The 24,555-nt window shown below is 33.0% G+C and overlaps 1 protein-coding gene across 3 annotated transcripts in view; it reads right to left on the bottom strand.

Moving 5' to 3' along the window:
• The window catches only part of KLHL4 (kelch like family member 4), a gene marked incomplete at both ends in the record, with an annotated part of 120,590 nt that overhangs the window by 56,202 nt on the left and 39,833 nt on the right, over window positions 1–24,555 (bottom strand). The window lies entirely within an intron of this gene.

Raw genomic sequence — 24,555 nt, 5'->3', positions numbered from 1 at the left:
CATCATCTAGCATAGTTACCATTTTGTGTGTGTTTGGTGAGAATATTTAATATCTACCCTCTTAGCAATTTTCAAGTATACAACACAGTATTGTTAACTATAGTCACTATGTTGTATATTAGATCCTCAGAACTCATTCATCTTCTAACTGGAAGTTTGTACCCTTTGACTGTTTAGGCAAATGTGATGACTGTTGAATTTGCAATAATGAAAGCTGTTTACATGTCTTTTCAACCTCATACAATGGTGGAATTTAAGTACTAACTCAAGCACATAGAGGATTACAGTGAGAAGAAGCTTAAAAATTTGATGGTAAGATGAACATACTTTTCTTGTTATGATTCTAGGTTCCAAGCATCATTTTCCACTCACCTGTTAAAATTAGTTTTAGGTCCCCCCTCACACAATTTAGGCTGTGTTTCTTTGAAGACAATTGGCCCAGGGTGACATTACTGGCTTTTTGTCTGTGCAATTCAAATAAATGATCCATCTGCAAATCTTCTTAACCTTTAAGGATTCTTTTGGACATTCTGTCACAATACTCTATGGACAATTAGGGTAATAGGATATGAATATCCTTAAAAATTGCTTATTTTTTATTTTATATTTTTAGAAAGGAACAATCCCTTGGCACCATAGAATGGAAGGCATTCAGGTTTCACTGAACTCACTTATCCTAATCTTTCCTCTGTTCAATAAATGGTTTGATTCACATTGAGTCAATCAAACATTCAATATCTAATTATCTTAGCTGTCCTTGTGTATACTCCAGCATGTATTGGAGATGGGCATATTCTAAAGGAGGAATATGCTTTGGGAAGTTCTTGCTGGGAAATATTTGTTTTTCATTTCCTATGTGGATGCCTGTGTGTGTGTATGTGTGTGTGTGTGTGTGTGTGTGCGTGAGAGAGAGAGAGAGAGAGAGAGAGAGAGAGAGAGATTTCCCTGGCAAGGACTTCCAGTACCATTTGATTAGAAGTGGCAAAAGTAGGAATGCTCGTCTTGTTCCTCATCTTCTAGAAAAACCTTTCAGTAACCACTGATATGGTGATTTTTACAATGGCCTTTATTATGTTGTGGTAGCTTCTCTCTTTTTTCTAGTTTGTTGATTTTTTTTTAAATAATGAAAGGGTATTTAATTTTGTAAAATGTTTCTCTGCATCAATTGAGATGATTGGTTTTTCCTATGCTATGCTAATTATAGGATATTCCGTCAATTTATTTTCATATGTTGAAACAACCTCACATTGCAGGAATAAATCCCACTTTATCATGGCTTATAGTCCATTTAATGTGCTACTGAATTCTATTTGCTAGTGTTCTGTTGAAGATTTTTGCATCTATATTCATAAGAAATATTGGTCTGCAGATTTCTTTTCTTGTAGTGTCTGTCTAGTTTTGGAATCACGGTAATGGTGACCTCATGGAATGAGTTTGGAAGTGCTCCCACCTCTTCAATATTTTGAAAGAGTTTGAGGAGGATTGTTATTAATTCCCCTTCAAATATTTTGTAGAATTCACCAGTGAAGCCATGTTGGTCCAGGCCTCTTCTTTGTTGGGAGGTTTTTTGATTACTGATTCAATCACTTTTTACTAGTTACAAGTTGGTTCATATTTTATTTTCCTTCATAATTCATTCTTGTGAGGTTGTGTGTTTCTAGGAATTTGTCCACTTCATTTAGTTATCCCAAAGCTGGCATACAGTTGCTCATAGTAATTACAATTTTTTTAAAATTTCTGATTTTAGCTACTTGAGTCTTCTCTCTTTTCCTCTTCATGCAACTTAAGGTTTGCCAATTTTGTTGATGCCTTCAAAGAACCAACTATTGGTTTCATTGGTTTTCTCTATTTTTTAATTCTTGATTTTGTTTATTTCCATGTCAATATTTCTTATTCCCTTCCTTCTGTTTCAATTTAGTTTTCTTTTTCTTTTTCTTTTTGCTATACAGTAGACTCTTATTATCTATTTTATGTACATTAGTGTGAATATGTCAATCCCAATCTCCCAATTTATCCTATCCCCCACCTTTCTCACTTGGTAACCATAAGTTTGTTTTCTACATCTGTGACTATTTCTGTTTTGTAGATAAGTTCAATTGTACCTATTTTTTTTTAGATTCCACATATAAGTGATATCATATGATATTTGTCTTTTTATGTCTGACTTACTTCACTCAGTATGACAATTTCTAGGTCCATCCACGTTGCTGCAAATGACATTATTTTGTTCTTATTTATGGCTGAGTAATATTCCATTGTATATATGTACCACTACTTCTTTATCCATTCCTCTGTTGATGGACATTTAGGTTGCTTCTATGTCCTGGCTATTATAAATAGTTCAGCAATGAGCACTGGGGTGCATGTATATTTTCAAATTATGGTTTTCTCCAGATATATGCCCAGGAGTGGGATTGCTGGATCATATGGTAACTCTATTTTTAGTTTTTTAAAGAACCTCCATACTGTTCTCCATAGTGGCTGAGGAATGAAGTTAGCTTTTTGATTTGACATCCTTTCTCTTTTTTAATGTAAGCATCTATAGCTAAAAATTACCTGCTTAGCACTGCTTTTGCTGCTTATGATAAGTTTTGGTATTTTGATACATCTTTTCATTGGCTCAAGATATTTTCTAATTATCATTGTGATTTCATTTTTCCCTATTGGTTGTTTAAGAGTGCATTGTATAAATAAGCTACAAGGATATATTGTACAGCAAAGGGAATATAGTCAATATTTTATAATAACTATAAACAGAGCATAATCTATAAAAATTTTGAATCACTATGCTGTACACCTGAAACTAATATTATTGTAAATCAGTTATCCTTCAATAAAAAAAAATCTGCTTATCTTAGAACCCCAACCCAAATCACAAGAAAAAATTTAAGTGAAAAAAAGTGTATTGTAATTTCCACACATTTGTGGGTTTTCTAATTTTCCTTCCACTCTTGATAGCTATTTTCATGCCACTGTGATCAGAAAGAGCACTTCGTAAGATTTCAATCTTTAAAATTTATTAAGACATTTTGCAGTCTAAGATATGGTCTGACCATGGTAATATTCCACATGCGTTTGAGAAAAAATCTTATTTTTCCATTGTATGGTGCTTTTTTGTTTGTTTGTTTTTGTTTTTTTCTATATAGGTTAAGTCCAATTATTCTACAAAGTCGATGAAATCCTCTATTTCCATATTGAACTTATGTCCAGTTGTTCTATGGGTTATTGATATTGGTGTAATGAAGTCTCCTAGTATTATTGTAGATCCACATAATTTTTGCTTCAACTCTGTCAATGTTTGCTTCATATATTTAGGAGTGTTGATATTTGTTTCTTCTATCTTTATAATTATTATATCTTATGGGTGAAATGACCCTTTTATCAGTAAAACCTCCTTTGTCTTTTGTAAAAGTTTTTTACTTAAAGTCTATTTTGTTTGATATAATATAGCTAGCCCTGCTCTCTTTTGGTTGCTATTTGCATGAAATATCTTTTTCCATTCTGGAATGTACTTACTCTGAAGTGAGTTTCTTTTAGACAGCATATAGTCCAATCCTTTAAAAAAATCTGTCAATCCATGTCTTTTGATTGAGGAGTTTAATTCATTTATACTTAAAGTAATTTCTTATGAGGAAGGACAAAATTGTCATTATGTTCTTTGTTTTCTGTATGTCTTATAATAGCTTTTCTGTACCTTACTCCATATCACTGCTTTTCTTTCTGTTTAGTTGATATTTTTTTGTAGTGAAACATTTTGATTTTCTCCTCATTTCCATTTGTCAGTATAATATATTTTCTTTGTAATTACCATGGAGATTACATATAATGTCCTAAAGTTATAACAATCTATTTTAATGTGATTTCAACTTAACTTCAATCACATAGAAAAACTCTACTCCTTTACAACTATGCCCCACCTTTTTTGCTATAGACATCACAGATTACATTATTGTGTATTGTGTACTCATTATCATAGATTTATAATCACTTTTTTGTGGTTTTGACTTTTAAATCCTGTAGAAAAATAAAAAGTGGTGTTATGAATCAATATTAATAATAATGGTTTTTATATTAGTCATGCATCTTCCTTTATCTGAGAAATTTATGTATTACTTTTTGGCTTTGAGTTACTGTATAGGATATTTTCATTTCAACTTGAAGGACTCCCTTTAACATATCTTGTTGTGAAGGTCTAGTTGTAATAAATTTTCTCAATATTTGCTTATCTGGGAATATCTTAATTTACCCCTCATTTTTGAAGGACCATTTTTACAGATATAGAATTCTCATTTGATATTTTTCTTTTCTTTCAGTACGTTTTTATTTATTTATTTTTTTTGCATGTGGGTCTCTCACTGTTGTGGCCTCTCCCATTGTGGAGCACAGGCTCTGGATGCGTAGGCTCAGTGGCCATGGCTCATGGGCCCAGCCGCTCCACGGCATGTGTGTTCTGCTGGGACCAGGGCATGAACCCGTGTCCCCTGCATCGGCAGGTGGACTCTTAACCACTGCACTACCAGGGAAGCCCTCTTTCAGTACTTTAAATAGAGTCAGCCCTCCATATCCCTGGGTTCCACATGTTGAACACATCCACAGATTTTTGTATCTGTGGTGGGTCCTGGAATGAATTCCCCATGGATACTGAAGGACAAATGTATATCAACCCTCTGCCTTCTGTCTTGCAAGGTTTCTGATGAGAAAATTATTGATAATTTTATTGATGATTCCTTGTATGTGTTGAGTCACTTCTTTTCTGCTGCTTTCAAAACTGATCTGTCTTTTACTTTCAACAGTTTCATTACAATGTGTTTGGGTCTCTTTGGGTTTATCCTATTTGAAGTTCATTTAGCTACCTGTATTTTAAATCTATATCCCTCCTCAAATTTGGGGAATTCTTTATCATGGTTTCTTCAAAGAAGGTCTCTGCTCCTTTTCTCTCTCTTCTCTCTCTGGGATTTCAGGTATGCATATATTGGTCTGTTTGATGATGGCTCTTAAATCAATAAGACTCCATTCACTGTTTTTCATTCTTTTTTCTTTGTGTTCTAGATTTGAAAATTTCATATAACTTGTCTTCAAATTCACAGTTTTTTTCCTGCTGGTTCAAGTCTGCTATTGAAGCCCTCTAGTAAATTCTTCAATTCCGTATTGTAATTTTCATGTCCAGAATTTCTGTTTGCATCTTTTTTTGTAATCTCTATCTCTTTCTTAATATTCTAATTTTGTTCATATGTTGCTTTCCTGATTTCTTTTAGTTCTTTGTTCTGTGTTTTCCTTTAGCTCTTTGAGGATATTTAAGAAAGTTGTTTAAGTTATTTGTCTAGAATTTTTAAAATCTGTTGTTCTTTATGGTCAGTTTCCTGATATTTATTTTGTCCCTTTTGAATGAGCCATGTTTCCTTGTGATCTTTTGTTAAAATTGGGTATTTGGAAAAACAGCCACTTTCCCTAATATTTGCATAATGGCTCTGTGTGGGGGAAGTATTTCACTAATCAGCCCAACATGAAAGTTGAGTTCTCAGGACTTTTCTGAGAATGAACCTCTGTGGACTTGCATGTGTGCTTTTTTTATTCCAATCTCACATATACACACTTGCTTATACATATAGTAATTTCTCTAAGTCTCACCTCTACTTATTTGTCAGACCTTAGATATTCTTTTGCATACCTTTGACTATAATCGCTTGCCCCAAGGTATCCATGGGTCTGTAGTCCTGCAATTTTCATGTGCTATTGTACCTGCCCCTACTTTTTATGGCTTCCAACTTGGCATCCAAACCATACTGCTATTCTAATCTGAGCATTGATTTAGGCAATACTGAAATTAGTTTGTTGCATAGCCTACAGATAGACCAGAATGTGGCCAAAAATTCAACTCATTTCTTGTATCTTGAGGGGGAAATCAAGAAATCAGTTGCCTTCTTCCAATTATGCTGTGCTACCCTGGTATAAGAGCAAGCATAAATGCCATGAAATTTCTAGTGATTTGAATGTGACTTTTTCTTGATCAGACATTTACTTGGTTGCTGTATATCCTTAATTTGCTTCCAGAGCTCCCATGAAGCTTTTAAAATCAATCTGTAGTTGCTTACTTGATATTTCCATAGAGGACAAGGGTCTGGAGCTTCTTAATCCACCATTGTGCTGAAATCACAGAAGTTACTGCAGTCTTATTTTATTTAATTTTAAGGAGAATACTTGAGTTTCTTATGTTTTTCTGAGTAGCATTGAAACAGATATCAGAACAATAAGCCTTTGAGATTGCTTTTGATGTAAAACTCTTTTGTAAAAAATTTACTTTGAGAAAAAAATAGAAGGCATTATCTTAAAAAATTGGTGTCCTTAATTTTGGAGGTCACTTTGGAAGGCAATTTGGAAATAAACTTTAAAAAATTAAAATATAGATACTTTGTAAAGACATTCTTGGCAAGCCTCTGAGTCTGAAGTTGAAAGTCTGAATGCAGTTATTTTAGAGAATGTGCCTTTTAACATAGTTCAAATGTTGTAAAGACACAGAACCTCATGCTGTTAATATAAAGAGCATAACTTCATATTTAGGCATTTCTCAAATAGCTTCATATTTTTATCTGTTTTTCTTTTGTAAATTCCATTTTTTCAAGTGAGCCATGGAGATTAAATGGAAACTTAGACTTCTTCTAATGGTGTTAACTTAGTTCCAAAAACTCATTATAGAGAAGAGCATTTTCTTACTGAGGGAATGTAAAACTACACAAAAAATTAATTTCTATTTTTTTGTATATGGTGATGCTGGACCATATGAAAAATTGCTCTCTTCAATCCAAGGGACAAGCTTATTGCTTAAATAAAATTTTTGTACTGACTCTCCTTTGGAGAGCTGTTAAAGCTTCATCCACGTGTTTTTCCTGGCAAATAGAAGGCACTCAGTAAATATCTGATTAAGATATTAATTTATGCACATTTTTAATGCTATTGTAGCTTAAACTTTACTACATTTGGAGTCTTGGAAGTGTATGAATTAAATCTCAAAAGCAAATCACAAACTTAAAGCTTCTTCTTGCTAAGATACCTATGCAGATAATATAAACTTACAATCATACAGATAATATAATGACCTGAGTGGCATAAATTAAGCCAACATTCTAAACCTATAGTAGGTAGAGATTTTTCTCTGAAGAAATAATGTATTCTTTTGTGTGAAATAAATATTTTAATATATCATATGTGATTATATTTTAAGATATCATCTGTTGTAAATGACAAATTGTTAGTTGAAAGGAAATATTATATATGGATAATATAAAGCAAATGCCTGCAATGTTTCCATTAAAACCAAAACATTTTGCCATTTATGAAGGCTTATCAGTTATTAATATTGGGGATAATATATTTTAAAATTTTGTTGTTACTTAATTATGATAAATGAAGATGACATCAAAGTTGAAATCACTTTCATCTAGAACTCTAAAATTTATTTGCTCTTGTAATTTTAGCCTCCAGAATTGTTAGGAAGTACATTTATATTGTTTAAATAATCAAGTCTGTGCTATTTCATTATGGCAGTCCTAGAAAACTAATGTAAGCTATATATAAAATTAAATATGATAAGGTCAGGTAATTTTTTCAATTAGCTTATAAACATTTACTGAAAGCAACTATATGTATTTAACAATAATAAATGACAAAATCTCGAGATGTCAAAACTTATTAAATATTGCATTAATTGCATTTTAAAAATTAATAAAATTTGAGAGGAGACAGTGTGGTGTAGTTATTAAGAACTTAAGCTTTTTACTCAAATGTTTAATTTCAATTCTGACGCTTAATTAAGTGACTTTAAAATATTTGCTTCTCTTCCCTAATGCTTAACTCCTCTCATCAGTAAACTAATGCCAATTCCAAAGAGGATTTTCTGAACACAACAGGAAATACTCATTAAATATTAGCTATCCTAGTCACTAAAAGCACCAGCACAAACACCACTGTCATCATTGTAATTTCAACATCATAATCACCATTTAGGGTTGCCACAATCAGTGAAATTGGCAGAAATAATACAGGGTAGCCTTAGAAGTATACAAAAATAATGCAGGTGAGCTTAGCTTTGAAGGATGGACATGGCCTGGATGAGCAGAAAAGAGTGAAAAGGGTATTTGAAGAATGGAGAACAAGGTGAACAAAAGTTTGTAATTGTTGTAACTGCTGTTATTTTTCCCCAGCTAGATTTCTCATAACATGTTAGAAAGAATGTAGAAGTAGAAAAGTAAAATTTAGGCTAGGAACAGAGGTTAAACACCAGGAAAATCATAAATCTTTTATGAAACCTGGTGTGGGCAGTGAAAACTGAGAAAAGGGAAATCTGCAGTCAGGAACTGAGTCAATAAGAAGGAGTTGCTCTGAATGAGTTAGTCTGAAGGGCAGTTATAGATTACACCTGATAGTGACTTGACAAAGAAGCAAGAAGTGTGAAAGTATTTAGCATTTGGTTGCAGTGAGACACCATTTGAAGGTCTTCCCTGAGTGAAATAATGGTAATTCTGAGCCAGATTCCTGGCAACAGAAAAGTACACAACATGTTCAGCACCTGCATTTGACTATCTTCATTGTGGTATACAGATTACATGTGGAACAAAAGTGAAAGCAATAAGTAGCATTCACAGATTTAATGAACTACAGCATAGACAAGAAAGAGAATTAATATAGAATTGTTATTTAAACAGCAGCAGGATCAAGAGAAGTCGGTGGTCTTTTTGCTTCTTTGTTGTGTGTTATTTGGGGAAAAGTTATTTAACTGAAGGGAACCTAATGCTTTTTTAATTTATATTTTTTTGGTTATACCATGCTGAACAAAAAGTATCTGAAAAGAGGCTGACAAACCAGAATGATGAGACATTCACACAATCTATGCATACATGATATTCCCTTAGATGTGAAGATTAATGTGTGAAGTTTGTTTGAGGCTGGTGAAAGACTTTTATGTAGCAATTGCTAATGCTTTGGGGTTTCCAATGGGAACAGTGGGTGAGGCAAGGGAAAGTAGACAGTCTCCCAACCAGTTTTTAATATGGTATTAAAAAGTTTGCTTATTTATTGTTGTAATATGGTTTCCTAAAGACTGTTGATAGTATTTTGTTACAATGTTACTGTAACAGAGAAGAAAAAACCTGAAATATACATAATAGCCCTTTCTCAAGCCTCTGCCTTCCATGCTTGACCTTTAAATTTATAACACATTTCATTCATATAGAGGCCAAAAGTTGTGGAACAGAGAATAACATTTGTCTTGTTGGAGGTTTATAGGAACATTGTGATGTGACCTACACGGATAGCTGCAAGAACAAAGGATTCTGGCACCAAGAAGTTTGCAACAACCAGCCACCTCCACCCCACCCCTTTTCGTATTAATAAAGAAGTCTGAGTTTTAACTTGGGGAAGATGGTTCTTTGGGACACTAGTCCACCATCTTTTCAGTCTGCTGGCTTACTGAATAAAGTTGCTCTTCCTTGCCCCAAAACTTCATCTCTCGATTTACTGGCTTGTTGTGAGGGAGCAGTACGAGCTTCAACTTAGTAACATTACTATTCTTCATTTGCTTTATAAGATTCATGAAATTTGTGAGTGACTTATGTTAAATACAGAGGTCAGATTTCTGCATCAATGATAGAATTATTTTAATAAGTCGTATTTTTTTAAAATATAAAAATATTTTATCATGAATGAGCCTATATTATAAAATATATTAATTTTCTTATAAGAATTGCATTTGTAACCCTACCTAAGTTATTTTTTTTATTGTAAATTAATATATTTCTATTCCAAATAATTTCAATCTACTAATGGAAAATGAATTATAGAATGCTGAATAATAAGTTATGAAATCTGGTATAATCATTTACAAGTAAAGCAGCCAAATCACTCACTAAGTATTGGTACATGTTGACTCAAGATTCCTTTTGGATAAGTTATTGTAATTAAGGCACATTTTCCATAGTATATTGAATTTGTGATGTCTATCAAGTGTTTCCTTTGACATAAGCAAAAAGCTGCTAGAGTTGAAAATAAAACATGTCACAGTGTTTTTAATGTGAAGAGCTATACTTGTTTCCAATATGTTTATAAGTCTTCCAGGAGTGCATGTAGATTTTTCCTTTCTGGAATCATCATGTGAGGCTATTTGTTATATATATAAAATAAAAACTCATTAACACCCTCCTTTTCCAAGCTTTCTTGGTAAGACCTTAATGTCGTTTTACAAAAAGATGTCTGAATTTATGTCTGTGCAGATATACACATCACAGTTCTACTCACCTTATTGAAAATGTGCTACCTAGTATAAGTCAATATCAAGATCAAGTTCTAGACCTAGATTAAAAAGAAAAATGTATATTTTCACCTATACACCGAACAAAAATTAGAGACTGTAATATAGATAAATATGTGGAATGTAAAACTAAGGCTTTGCATATCATCATATAAAGACAAAAGAATATATTTTAAAAGATATTCTCAGGAGAATGCTGTAAACTGAAGTGTAAGTACTTAGAGTGCCCTATAGTGCCTCCAAATGTTATTTGATTTTGCTGTTGTCTTTCTTAGTTTTGAAATAAACTTTAATGAAAGAGAGAAATATTCCAAAGGACAAAGTAAATAAAACTAATGGTAGTGAATTTTAATGATAATTATTATAGAAAAATGTTAGCTCTTAAATAATTGTTTTACTTGTTGTACTTGTGACCTTCCTCTCTTCATTCTAAAATACAGTTAAAGAATTTCTATCCATTTTACATGCCTAAGTGAACTATAATTAAATTAGTAAAAGGAGAGGCTATCATGCTAATATATTTACTGTGGGTAATGTTCAAATGTCTTCCAAATATGCATTCTTCAAACAGAGTAAAATAAATATTAACATGCTAACCAAGTGAAAATATATATTTATAAAAATAACTTTAGGGCTTCCCTGGTGGTGCAGTGGTTGAGAGTCCGCCTGCCGATGCAGGGGACACGGGTTCGTGCCCTGGTTCGGGGGGATCCCACATGCCACGGGGCGGCTGGGCCCGTGGGCCATGGCCGCTGAGCCTGCGCCTCTGGAGCCCGTGCTCCGCAACGGGAGAGGCCACGGCGGTGAGAAGCCCACGTACCGCAAAAAAAAATAAAAAAATAAAAAAAAATAAATAAAAAATAACTTTAGCTCTTTTAGATCCAAAAGAGCTTTTGTGAAAATAACAACAAAACTTCTTCATGAGGCTGAAGTGGGAGCTGACAAAATTGACACTTGCCTTATGGGATACCTGTTATGACCTATTTCCCTTCAGAGTTGCTATATAGTAGGAGACACAGTTTGAACAACAATATACCTAAATTAATTTTTAAATGAAGTATGTACTTTATAATTTTAACTATGGTGAAAATTCCCACATAAATATAAAACAGTCTTTTATGTTGGTCTTCACTATCAGAAAAGGAAGACTTACATATCTTCACACATTAACAGTATAATGATAATCATAATCATAATTACAGACTAATGAGTGTCAGTTATGAGCCAGGCAATATACTATATATTTTCTTATATATTAAGTCTTTTAGTATTCACTGTCTGTAAGTTAAAATTTATCTCTATCTTTAAGATATGGAAACTCAGGCTCAGAAGGATTTAAAAAATTCCTAATATTATGTAAGCTATTAAATGAAGAGTTGGGTTTCAAGCCAAACCAAGATCTGTCTGATCCTAAGGCTGATTTATTTCTAGTATTTCACAATACAATTTAACTACTTATGTTACATTGCACATTTAACTTACAGAAGGTTGGAGTCTTTGTATTGTATTTTAAATAGTTGGTACAGATAAAGTACACATTTATTCTAAAGGAAATCTCAGAAAAGATAAATTTGTTGACAGCAGTTTTATAATTTATGAACTAAAAATTCAGAAATTATAATAACTTCTGAAAGCTTCTTAAATCATTTATGATACTGATCAAATGTAGAGATTACAAATTAGTGACCTGTAAATCACATTTTTAACTCAAGATATTTTAAGGTAGGAAGATAAGGGAACTGGGGATTGCTTGGCTTAGAAGTAATTTGAGAACTGTGTTAATTACCTGGGCTGACCTACTAACTTCAACATTTTAGAGTCTTTACTTTTAGAAGTTGTTTCAGAAAGACAGGGCTCTTGAAGCTGTGTCATTTATTGTCCTCTAAAAAAAATCTTATCTATGGATACTTTAAAAGATAAAAACTATGTTCTTCACTACCAGATTTTAGAGGAGACACATGAAAAAGGGAATGGTATTTCTCTTTGAAAAAATATTTCCAGGTTGAAAATGAAGTGTTTTGATTTTGATTTATATTTTTTAGATTCTTTTACCAAATATTTGATTTGTAGCATACTTGGAAAACAGGAAATACAAGAAGAAACAAAAGCAGAATAATGGGTTGCATCTTAATCTATTAGAGTTGGATGGCTTTATGGCAATTCACATATATGTTTTATCTGAATACTTAGGCCACACACAGTGTTCTTGGTTCTTTTTTCAGAGTGATGTTATTCCCAAACCCAAAGTAGAGCTGCTGATGACATAGTGACAAAAGTAGAAATGATAAACTGAAATAATCACTCCCTCTTAGTGAGTTAAGAATACTCTATTAAAAGCAGCACAGTACAATCCTCTAAACCCATGTTTGGCATTCTCTGAGAATAACATATCACTGTTTTGTTTGCTACTTATATTTTTCTTATTTGAAAACCATTCATAGGATCAAATGAATCTGATCATATGTTTACATCAGATGTTTAAAGTATTCAGGGCCTCTGATTGTATTAATAGAAAAAGAACACAGTGGTATTTTTCAGAGTGTTGGTGTATGAACAGAATTAAAAGATAAATATAATTCACACATGGTACATAAGTTCTTGAAAAAACAGTATAATAGGTTGTTCAGTTCTCAAAGCTTGATTAAATTTGAATGTAAAAAGCAAAATATATTTTTTAGACCGAGTTCAATGTTTCTGGGAAACATTTTTATTTTGTTTTTTTGTTTTGTCTTTCATAGTACTTGTGAATTTGGCACCTAGATGTCTAGGTAAGGAAATTTGTCAGGATCTAGTCAGTCATTAGGAACTACTGGAGAACAAATGAAATGCAAGTCTCAGAAAGCAAAAAGCCAGCAATACAGGCAGACAGATGAGGATGAAGTGGGCTGAGAATTATGGAAAGACAAGGTACAGGATTAAAAGTATGAATTACATTCAGGAGGAACCAATGGAAAAGAAAAAGTCACAATAAAAACATTATATACCATATCATATTATAAATTATCTTAATTGCAATAATCATTAGAACAAATGAAACCACCTAAAAACATAATGATGAAATATGGCTGTCTTATTCAAAATATGGGAGTCTTATTTCCCATGATTTAGCCATAACAAGGTTATTATTTCTGGTTCCCATGCAGGTTATAAAATATTCTATTCTACATATACATTTTTTGGAGGTTTTAATTTTCCATTTTTACTATGCATAAAATATCTCAAGGCCCCTTAGTGGTCAGCAGGGAAGTATAGAATGATCTAGCATTTTAATAGTCTTTGGATGGAAAAAAAAGTCAAAATTAAAGTATCAGAATCTATTATGTTAGGATCGTATATTTAAAAAAATATATTGCAGTATAGTTGCTTTATAATGTTGTCTTAGTTTCAGGTATACAGCAAAGTGAATCTTTATACATATACATATATCAATTCTTTTGTAGATTATTTTCCCATATAGGCCATTACAGAGCACTGAGTAGAGTCCCCTGTGCTATACAGTAGGTCCTTATTAGTTACCTATTTTATATATAGCAATGTGTATATGTCAATCTCAATCTCACAATTAATATATCCTCCCCTTACCACCTGGTAACCATAAGTTTGTTTTCTTAACATCTGTAGGGATCATACATGTTTTAATATTTCCATAAGAGTGGGAATTTAAATTTTGTCATCCCTCATTTGATTGGGTTATAAACTAAGCTCAAAATTTAGTTAATCCTCAAAATGACATCTAATTTTTCTAATATGATTAGTGATTTTATGCACTTCTGTCTTTCCCCTAGATTAGTAAATTATCCCCTTTCTAATAATTTGTGGAAATTAAATGCACTGAATTTTAATGAAGTAGAAAATAAATTATTCTATTCTTCACATAAGATTGTAGGATTGCTTTACATAATTAAACTATTAATGATTAATTCATGGACATATCACCATTTGTTTTACTAAATGGAATTCTAAAGTATCAATATATTCTATATTCTCATTAACTATTATATTGGTCCTTTAGAACTTCTTAATTTGGACTTCACTAATTCAAAATTTGTAATAATTTAAACAAATGGTAAGATGTAGTGGTGAAGCCTGTGGCAAATCCTCACTCATCATGGAGTTTAGGAGTCATAGGCATTTTCCCATGATATTTCTGGGCACCTCAGGGTCTTGGTGCTCTGGCCTGGTGTCAGGCCTGAGCCTCTGAGGTGGGAAAGCCGAGTCCAGGACATTGGACCACCAGAGACCTCCTGATCCCAAGTAATATCAAATGGCGAAAGCTCTCCCAGAGATTTCTGTCTCAACGCTAACTCCCAGCCCTACCCAACAGCCAGCAAGCTCCACTGCTGGAGGCCCAATCCTAAACAACTAGCAAAAAAGGATCACAATCACACCCATTAGCAGAGAGGCTGCCTAAAATCATACTAAGTTCAGAGACACCCCAAAACACACCACCAGAAACAGCCCTGCCCCCCACAAAGACAAGATCCAGCCCCACCCACCAGAACACAGGCACCAGTCCCCTCCACCAGGAAGGCTACACAAGCCACTGAACCAACCTTACCCACTGGTGACAGACACCAAAAACAATGGGAACTATGAACCTGCAGTCTGTGAAAATGAGACCCCCACAGTAAGTTAAGCAAAATGAAAAGACAGAAAAATATGCAGCACATGAAGGATCAAGGTAAAAACCTACCAGACCAAACAAATGAAGAGGAAATAGGCAGTCTACCTGAAAAAGAATTCAGAGTAATGATAGGAAACATGATCTAAATCTTGTAAATAGAATGCAGAAAGTACAAGAAACATTTAACAAGGACCTAGAAGAACTAAAGAGCAAACAAACAATGATGAACAACACAATAAATGAAATTAAAAATTCTCTAGAGGGAATAAATAGCAGAATAACTGAAGCAGAAGACTGGATAACTGAGCTGGAATATAAAAGAGTGGAAAAAACTATCACAGAGCAGAATAAGGAAAAAAGAATAAAAAGAATTGAGGACAGTCTCAGAGACCTCTGGGAAAATATTAAACACACCAACATTTAAATTATAAGGCTCCCAGAAGAAGAAGAGAAAAAGAAATGGTCTGAGAAAATATTATAGTTGAAAACTTCCTTAGCATGGGAAAGGAAATAGTCAATCAAGTCCAGGAAGTGCAGAGAGTCCCATACAGGATAAATTCAAGGAGAAACACACCAAGACACATATTAATCAAACCACCAAAAATTAAATACAAAGAAAAAATATTAAAAGCAGCAAGGGAAAAGCAACAAATAACATACAAGTGATTCCCTATAAGGTTAACAGCTGCTCTTTCAGTGGAAACTCTGCAAGCCAGAAAGGAGTGACACAACATATTTAAAGTGATGAAAGGGAAAAACTTACAACTAAGATTACTATAACCAGCAAGGATCTCATTCAGATTCGACACAAAGTTAAGACCTTTACAGACAAGCAAAAGCTAAGAGAATTCAGCACCACCAAACCAGCTTTACAACAAATGCTAAAGGAACTTCTGTAGGCAGGACACACAAAAGAAGGAAAAGACCTACAAAAACAAACCCAAAACAATTAAGAAAATGGTAATAGGAACATACATATCAATAATTACCTTTAATGTAAATGGATTAAATACTCCAACTAAAAGACATAGACTGGCTGAATGGATACAAAAACAAGACCCATATATATGCTGTCTACAAGAGACCCACTTCAGACCTAGGGACAAATACAGACTGAAAGTGAAGGCATGGAAAAAGATATTCCATGCTAATGGAAAGCAAAAGAAAGTTTGAGTAGCAATTCTCATGTCAGACAAAATAGACATTAAAATAAAGAGTTTTACAAGAGACAAAGAAGGCCACTACATAATGATCAAGGGATCAATCCAAGAAGAAGATACAACAATTGTAAATATTTACGCACCCAGCGTAGGAGCACCTCCATACATAAGGCAAATGCTAACAGCCATAAAAGGGCAAATCAACAGTAACACAATTATAGTGCAGGACTTTTTTTAACATCCCATTTTCACCAATGGACAGATCATCCAAAATGAAAATAAATAAGGAAACAGAAGCTTTAAATGACACATTAAGCAAGATGGACTTAATTGATATTTATAGGGCATTCCATCCAAAAACAACAGAATACACTTTCTTCCCAAGTACTCATGGAACATTCTCCAGCATAGATCATATTTTGGGTCACAAATCAAGCCTTGGTAAATTTAAGAAAATTGAAACCTACCAAGTACCTTTTCCGACTACAACGCTATGAGACTAGATATCAATTACAGGAAAAATCTGTAAAAAACACAAACACATGGAGGCTAAACAATACACTACAAAATAACGAAGTGATCACTGAAGAAATCAAAGAGGAAGTTAAAAATACCTAGAAACAAATGACAAGGAAAACAAGATGGCCCAAAACCTATGGGGTGCAGCAAAAGCAGTTCTAAAAGGGAAGTTTATGGCAATACAATCTTACCTCATGAAACCAGAAACATCTCAAATAAACAACCTAACATTACACCTAATGCAATTAGTGAAAAAAGAACGATGAAAACCCCAAAGTTAGCAGAAGGAAAGAAATCATAAATATCAGATCAAAAATAAATGAAAAAGAAATGAAGGAAACAGTAGCAAAGATCAATAAAACTAAAAGCTGTTTACTCAGTCATAAAAAGAAACAAAATTGAGTTATTTGTAGTGAGCTGGGTGGACCTAGAGCCTGCCATACAGAGTGAAGTAAGTCAGAATGAGAAAAACAAATACTGTATGCTAACACATATATATGGAATCTAAAAGAGAATAAAATGGTTCTAATGATCCTAGGATCAGGACAGGAATAAAGACGCAGATGTAGAGAATCTGCTTGAGGACATGAGGAGGGGGAAGTGTAAGCTGGGATGAAGTGAGAGAGTAACAATTGACATGTATTCACTACCAAATGTAAAACAGATAGCTACTGGGAAGCAGCTGCATAGCACAGGGAGATCAGCTCGGTGCTTTGTGACCACTTATATGGGTGGGATATGGAGGGTGGGAGGGAGACACAAGAAGAAGGGGATATGGGGATACATGTATACATATAGCTGATTGACTTTGTTATACAGCAGAAACTAACACAACATTGTAAAACAATTTTACTCCAGTGAAGATGTTAAAACAAAACAAAAACAAATGGTAGACTGATACTGATGAAAAAAGTTTACCAAGCCAAACACAAATATATATAATTTAAAGAGAAGACACACTCTTAAGATATATGAGAAACAATCATTTATTAATGCAATCCAAAAATATAACCCTCATATAAACAGAGAAGAACCATTTGGTTTTTGATGTACTCATTACAGATAATTTTTGAATAGATATAGAATTAATAGTCCTAAGAGGGCACATGCATTTAAAACAATTTTATTCCTTTTCCAAACAGAATCTGAATCCCATTTGTATCATACCCTACAAGCTAAGAGTGATTAGTGAAAATAAATCAAATTTGAATGAACAGACTTTTCTACACAGAAGTATTCAGAACGATTCCTCTTTACCTAATGTCAAATGATGAGAAGATGGCACTTTCTCAATTCTTGTGTAAAATAATATGTATAATGCCGATTCATTCAATTCAGGAAGTTTTATTGAGATCCTACTATGTACAAGTGCTGATAAATCATGCTGTGTAACACTTCTGAATAGCGTACCACTTTCTTTAGAAGGCTTTTTGGTCCGATTCTCAAGAAACAATATTTACAGCCTAGTGTTGTCCTATGTTTCTACATACATTAAAGCAAATATGAACCAAAAGGGAATACTGTTGACTTGAAGTAACCATTATCTTATCCTCCTCCACATGTATTCTGTATGCCTAAAGCTTACCATAATTCATTTTCTTCACTGAATTTCAGTTAAACTAACTTTGAATATTGAGAAGAAATTCAAGCGGAATAAGATTAGATAAAGCCTAAGCTTGGAATTGTCATGGCATCTTTGAACAGGTTTTATACCAGAAGGTCTGTGCTAATATCTGTAACACCTAGAAATATAAGCAGACTTAGACAAATCTTGATTTTATTATTCTTCCTATTTATAGAAATGTGAGGAGAAGTTAAGAAAATTTCAATTCCTTATGTTAAAACAATCTTTATGTTCTGGAATGAACTCAAGTTACAGTGTCAATATCAATAACAATCATAGATAACACTGAATAATCACTTTCTATATGACAGGTATTTCTCATAGCTCATGTAAAGTAACTCATTTCATACTCTCAACAACTCTATTCTTATACTAATTACATTGATAAGGAAATAGGCTGTGCAGATTGGTAAAGTAAACTGCTGGTCATAAAGCTGCTAAACAACACAATCAGAATTTGAATCCAGACAGTCCTTCCTTAAAGATCCAGAATATTAACTACTAAATAACATCACCTCTCTTTCTAAAGCATCTTGTCTCATTTGTCTCTTTTGTGATTAATTTTGGAGATTAAATGCAGACTAATAATGTCTAACCATATATTAAATCTTATCAGGATCTTGTTAATTATAACAGCTGTAATACATCAGAATTTTTCAGGCATTTCAGAAGTTGGAAGGTTGCCCAAAAGAGATAGTTTGTGGGTCCAATGTTTATATATATATATATATATATATATATATATATATATATATATATATATGAAATAATAGTTGCAGAAACTTAAGAGATAAGTAAAACTTCAAAAGCCCCACTGGGTTCTGCTTTGCCTCCCTGTGAGCAGATACGTTAGGGGGTTTCCCAGAGAATGAGAAGTAGGAATGGCTTTCTTGACATAAAGAAGCCATTTTTGCCTAAGCCATTTTGTGATCTAAGCCTAGCCACAACCACAGTGCTTGCCCTTGAACAGGTCTTAATAATTAATGATAATTTTTTGGGGGGAGGGGTGTGCGTAGGGCATGCGGGATCTTAGTTCACTGACCAAGGATTGAACCTGTGCCCCCTGCACTGGACCACCAAGGAAGTTCCAGTAACTTATGATCTTAAGGGAACAAAGGAATGCAGGAACAGAGAAAAGGCAGTCAGACAATAGTGCAGTGATAAAGCAGCATCCTAGTTCCTCCTCAAGGGATATACAGAATATATCTTGGAGTTCTGCAGGAGCTAAGGCCCCCAACCAGGTGGAGGATGGAATGAAGATGTTGACTCTCCTTACTTCAATCAACTAAAACTTGGACTCTGTAGACCTTTGCCCCAATTCTATGTTGAATTCTCCTCTGCTTAAGCTTCTTCATGAATATGCATGTACCCTTAGCTTAACACTTCCCCAATTTTTGCTATTCAGGGAGACACTACTTTGGGAAAGACTCCTGGTGTTCTTACATGCTACAGGTAATAATAAATACTTCCTTCTCCAGATCTTTGGCTTGGTCATGTCTATTGGCTCGACACCCACCAAGAGGTGAAACCACTTTTCAGGTAACATCCTCACAGCCATAGTTTAACTCATAGCTGTGAAGAAATTGGTAGTATCCTTACTATATATTGTATCTATACTATATTTGGAGGTAAACTACCCCTTCCACTCTTATATAATTGATTTTTCTAAACACCTTTGAGAAACATTTAGGTAATTTTGTTATTGAAGGCTATTTAGTCCCTAGCTAACTGAAATATTTTCTAAAAAGAGTACAAGAGTTTATTCATCCACTTAAATATTTATTGAATGCCTACTCAAAAAGGAAGGAATACATGGAGGGTCTTCTCCATTCATGGCTTCATGAGAGGAATTATTATGTACTGTGTAACTAAACTGGGAAAAAGGACCAAAATCCATATTTTCATGAGTAACCAGTAATTTTAGATTCACAACATAATAGTTTCTGTAAAAATATTTTTAAAAAACATAGTATAACATTGTACTTTATATCTATATTTAATATAATTAGTTTGCATTATTATATTTTCATTACTATTATTCTACAGCAATCTAATTGGACACTAATCTGCATCATATTTCTAATTTCTTATATATTTATTGAAATATAGTTTATGTATAATATTGTGTTAATTTCAGATGTACTACATAATGATATGACATTTGCATACATTATGAAATGATCACCATGAAAAGAATAACCTTAACCAAGGTGGTGAAAGATATATACTGTGAAAACTATAAGACAGTGATGATGGAATTTGATAAGGATACACATAAATGGGAAGATATCACATGATCTTGAATTAGAAGAATTAATATTGATAAAATGGCAATAATACTCAAAGCAATCTACAGATTTAATGTGATCCCTATAAAAATACCCGTGATATTTTTCACGGAACTAAAAAGAAATCCTAAAATTCATATGGTACCACAAAATAACCAAAATTGCCAAAGACATCTTGAGAAAAAAGAGGCTGGAATTATCACCCTCCCAGACTTCAGACTATACTATTGAGGTTGCCAAAAATTCATTCAGGTTTTTCTGTAACATCTTATGGAAAAAAACAAATGAACTTTTTGGTCAACCCAATACAATGCCACAGTAATCAAAACAGTATGGAACTGGTAAAAAACAGATACATAGATCACTAGAACAAGATAGAGAGCCAGAAATTAAGCCACACTTATATGGTCAATTAATCTATGACAAAGGAAGCATGAATATACAATGTGAAAAAGACAGCATTTTCAATAAATGGTGCTGAGAAAACTGGACAGTGCCATGTGGAAGAATCAAACTGGAATACTTTTTCACACCGTATACAAAAGTAAATTAAAAATGTACTAAAGGCTTAAATGTAACACCTGAAACCATAAAACTCCTAGAAGAAAAGAGCCAGTATGTTCTTTGACATTGGTCTTTGCATTATTTTTTTTTGTATATATCTCCTCAAACAGTGGAAATAAAAGCAAAAATAAACAAATGAGACTACATCAAAGTAAAGTTTTTGCATAGTGGAAGAAACTATCAAGAAGACAAAAAGGCAGCCTACTGAATGGGAGAAAATATTTGTAAACAATATATCCATAATGGGTTACTATCCAAAATATACAAAGATTTCATACAACTCAGCACTAAACAAAATCAATACAATTAAAAAATGGGCAGAGAACCTGAACAGACCTTTTTCCAAAGAACACATACTGATGGCAAACAGACACATGAAAAGATAATTGACATCACCAATCATCAGAGAAATGCAAATCAAAATCACAATGAGATACCACCTCACACTTGTAAGAATGGCTATTATCAAAAGACAAGAAATAACAATTGTTGATGAGGATGTAATATAATATTTTAAATCAACCTACTTCAATTAAAAACAAACAAATCAAAAAAAAAAAAAAACCACAAAGAAAAGGCTAGGACCAATGGCTTCATTTGTAAATTATAACATACATTTTAAGAAAAATTAACATTAATCCTTCTCAAACTCTTCCAAAAATTATAAAAGGGGGGAAATTTACAACTATTTTATGAGGTCAGCATTGCCATATTAATAAGGAAAAGTTATCACAAGAAAACAGAAAAAACATCTGTCATGAATATAGATATAAACATCATCAACAAAATACTAGCAAACTAAACCCCACAGCATTTTTAAAAAGATTATATCCAATGATCAAGTGGGATTTATCCCAGAAAGCTTGAGACAACAATCAAATGTCAATCAACATAATAAAACATATTAGTAGAATGAAGGGAAAAAAATACATGACAATCTCAACTGATACAGAAAAAAAAACACTGAACAAAAGCCAAAATATTTCATGATTAAAATAAGACTTTATGAGTTGAAGGGTCCTTTGTCAACCTGATAAAGGGCATTGATGAAAACCTGATGGCTAACATAATACTTAAAGCTGAAATAAACCACAGTGGGTTACCACCTCATAGCCATTAGAATGATTATTAAAAAAACAAATGAACAAACACAATCAGAAAATAACAAATATTGGTGAGGATGTGGAGAACTGGAACACCCATATATAGTATGTAAAATGATACCACTGGGGATAACTGTATGACATTTCCTCAAAAAGTAAAACAAACAAGTACTATATATTTCAGCAACTCCAATTCTGGGTATATACCCAAAGAATTGAAAGCAGAAACTGAAGCAAATATTTGTTCAACAATCTTCAGAGCAGATTTATTCCACACTCAAAGGGTGGGAAGAACCCAAATATCCATCAACTGGTGAATGTATAAACAAAATGTGATATATATGTACAGTAGAATATTATTCAGCCTTAGAAAGATTGAAATTCTGATATATGCTGCAACATGGATGAATCTTGAAGATATTATGCTAATGAAATAAGCCAGAAAAAAGGATGAATATTGTGTGGTTCCACTTATACTATGTGCCTAGAATAGTTAAATTCATAGACATGGAATATAGGATAGTGGTTATCAGGGGCTGAGGGAGTTATTTTCAGTGGGTACAGACTTTCATTTTGGTATTAAGAAAAATGTTCTTGAGATGGACAGAAGTAATAATATGAGTGTTCTAAATGCTGCTGAACCATACAGTTGAAAATTGTTAAAACGGTAAATTTTGTTATGTATATTTTATCATAATGATGAAAAAGAAGTATTGCTGAAAGAAGTTAAAACAGATATAAATATATGGAAATATATCCTGTGTTCAGGGATTAGAAAACAATGTTTTTAGTATGGCAATACTTCTCAAAGCAATCTACAGATTCAATGCAATCCCTATCAAAATTGATATTCAAATGAGTATGTAATAACAAGGGGCACTGCATAGCCAAAACAATCCTGTAAAAGAATGAAGTTCAATTACTCATACATCCTGATTTCAAATCTTAGTACAAAGCTACAGTAATCATTAGAGTGTGGTACTCCCATAAGGAGAGACTTATAGACCAATAGAATAGAACTGAGAGTTCAAAAATAAACCCATATATCTTTGGTCAATTGATTTTGGACAAAAGTGTCGAGACCATTTAAAGGGGGGAGAATATTCTCTTCAACAAATGGTACAGGCAAAACTGGATATCCACATGCAAAAGAATGAATTTGGACCCTTCAAACCACATAAAAAAAAAACTCAAAATGAATCAAAGATCTTAATATAAGAGCTAAAACTATTGAAAAAAATGGGGTATATCTTCATTACCCTCAGATTTCACAATGGTTTCTTAGATATGACACCAAAAGTAGAGGCAAAAAAAAAAGAAATTAATACATTGGACTTCACCAAAGTTAAAATATTCTGTTCCAGAGGATATGATTAAGAAAGTAAAATGGCAACCCACAAAATGAGAAAAAAAAAATACATTTTCAAGCCAGGTACCTGATACAGAACTTATATCTATAATATACACAACTAAACACCAAAAGACAAACGACCCAGCTAATACATGAGCAAAGGATTTGAATAGAGAGTTCTCCAATGGAAATATACAAATGGCCAACAAAAACAAGAAAATATGCTAAACATCATTAGAAATTAGGAAAATGCTAACCAACACCACGAGATACCATTTCATACCCTTTTGGATTTTGGAAACCACGTGTGGGAAGGCAGAGTGTGGCATACTCTCTATAATGATAATATGTGTGCTCCAATTCTGTGTTTGTTAGTATAAAATTGGGATTCATTGACAGTTTTCTAAAAGGGCAGTACCATAATCAGAATTCAATAATGTTATTATCAGGGATAAGTTATCTAGTAATTCATGTAAACCCTTACACCGTAACTTATTTTTAATTTGTATCAAATCTCATGGCACATACTTGGAAATGTATTCTATTTTTCATGTATTATACTTCTGTGAGCTTCAGGGGTTAAACTGTAGTTTATGAATAAATCTGTAATGAACTATTTGTGCATTTAATAGTTTTATAATACTGAAATTATTCTCCATCAATTTTATTAAATTTGTAAAGGATCCCTTTTTAAACTATTTTTACCTTGTTACACAATAAAAAATGCCCTTTCAAACCCCTCTTTAGGTGATTTAAGCACAATGATTAACATTCTCCTACCACTAGTCAAAACTCAAAGGATAAACTTTGATTAAAAATCTTACAACAAACAAAAGCCCAGGAGCAGAAGGCTTCACAGGTGAAATCTATCAAACATTTAGAGAAGAGGTAACACCTATCTTCCTAAAACTCCTCCAAAATATAGCAGAGGGAGGAACACTCCCAAACTCATTCTACAAAGCCACAACCCTGATACCAAAACCAAAGATGTCACAAAAAATAAAATTACAGGCCAATATCAC

Source organism: Hyperoodon ampullatus (assembly GCF_949752795.1).
Source record: "Hyperoodon ampullatus genome assembly, chromosome: X".
NCBI lineage: Eukaryota > Metazoa > Chordata > Mammalia > Artiodactyla > Ziphiidae > Hyperoodon > Hyperoodon ampullatus.
The sequence above is the reverse complement of the archived record's forward strand: the minus strand, read 5'-3'. Positions and strand labels throughout refer to the sequence as shown.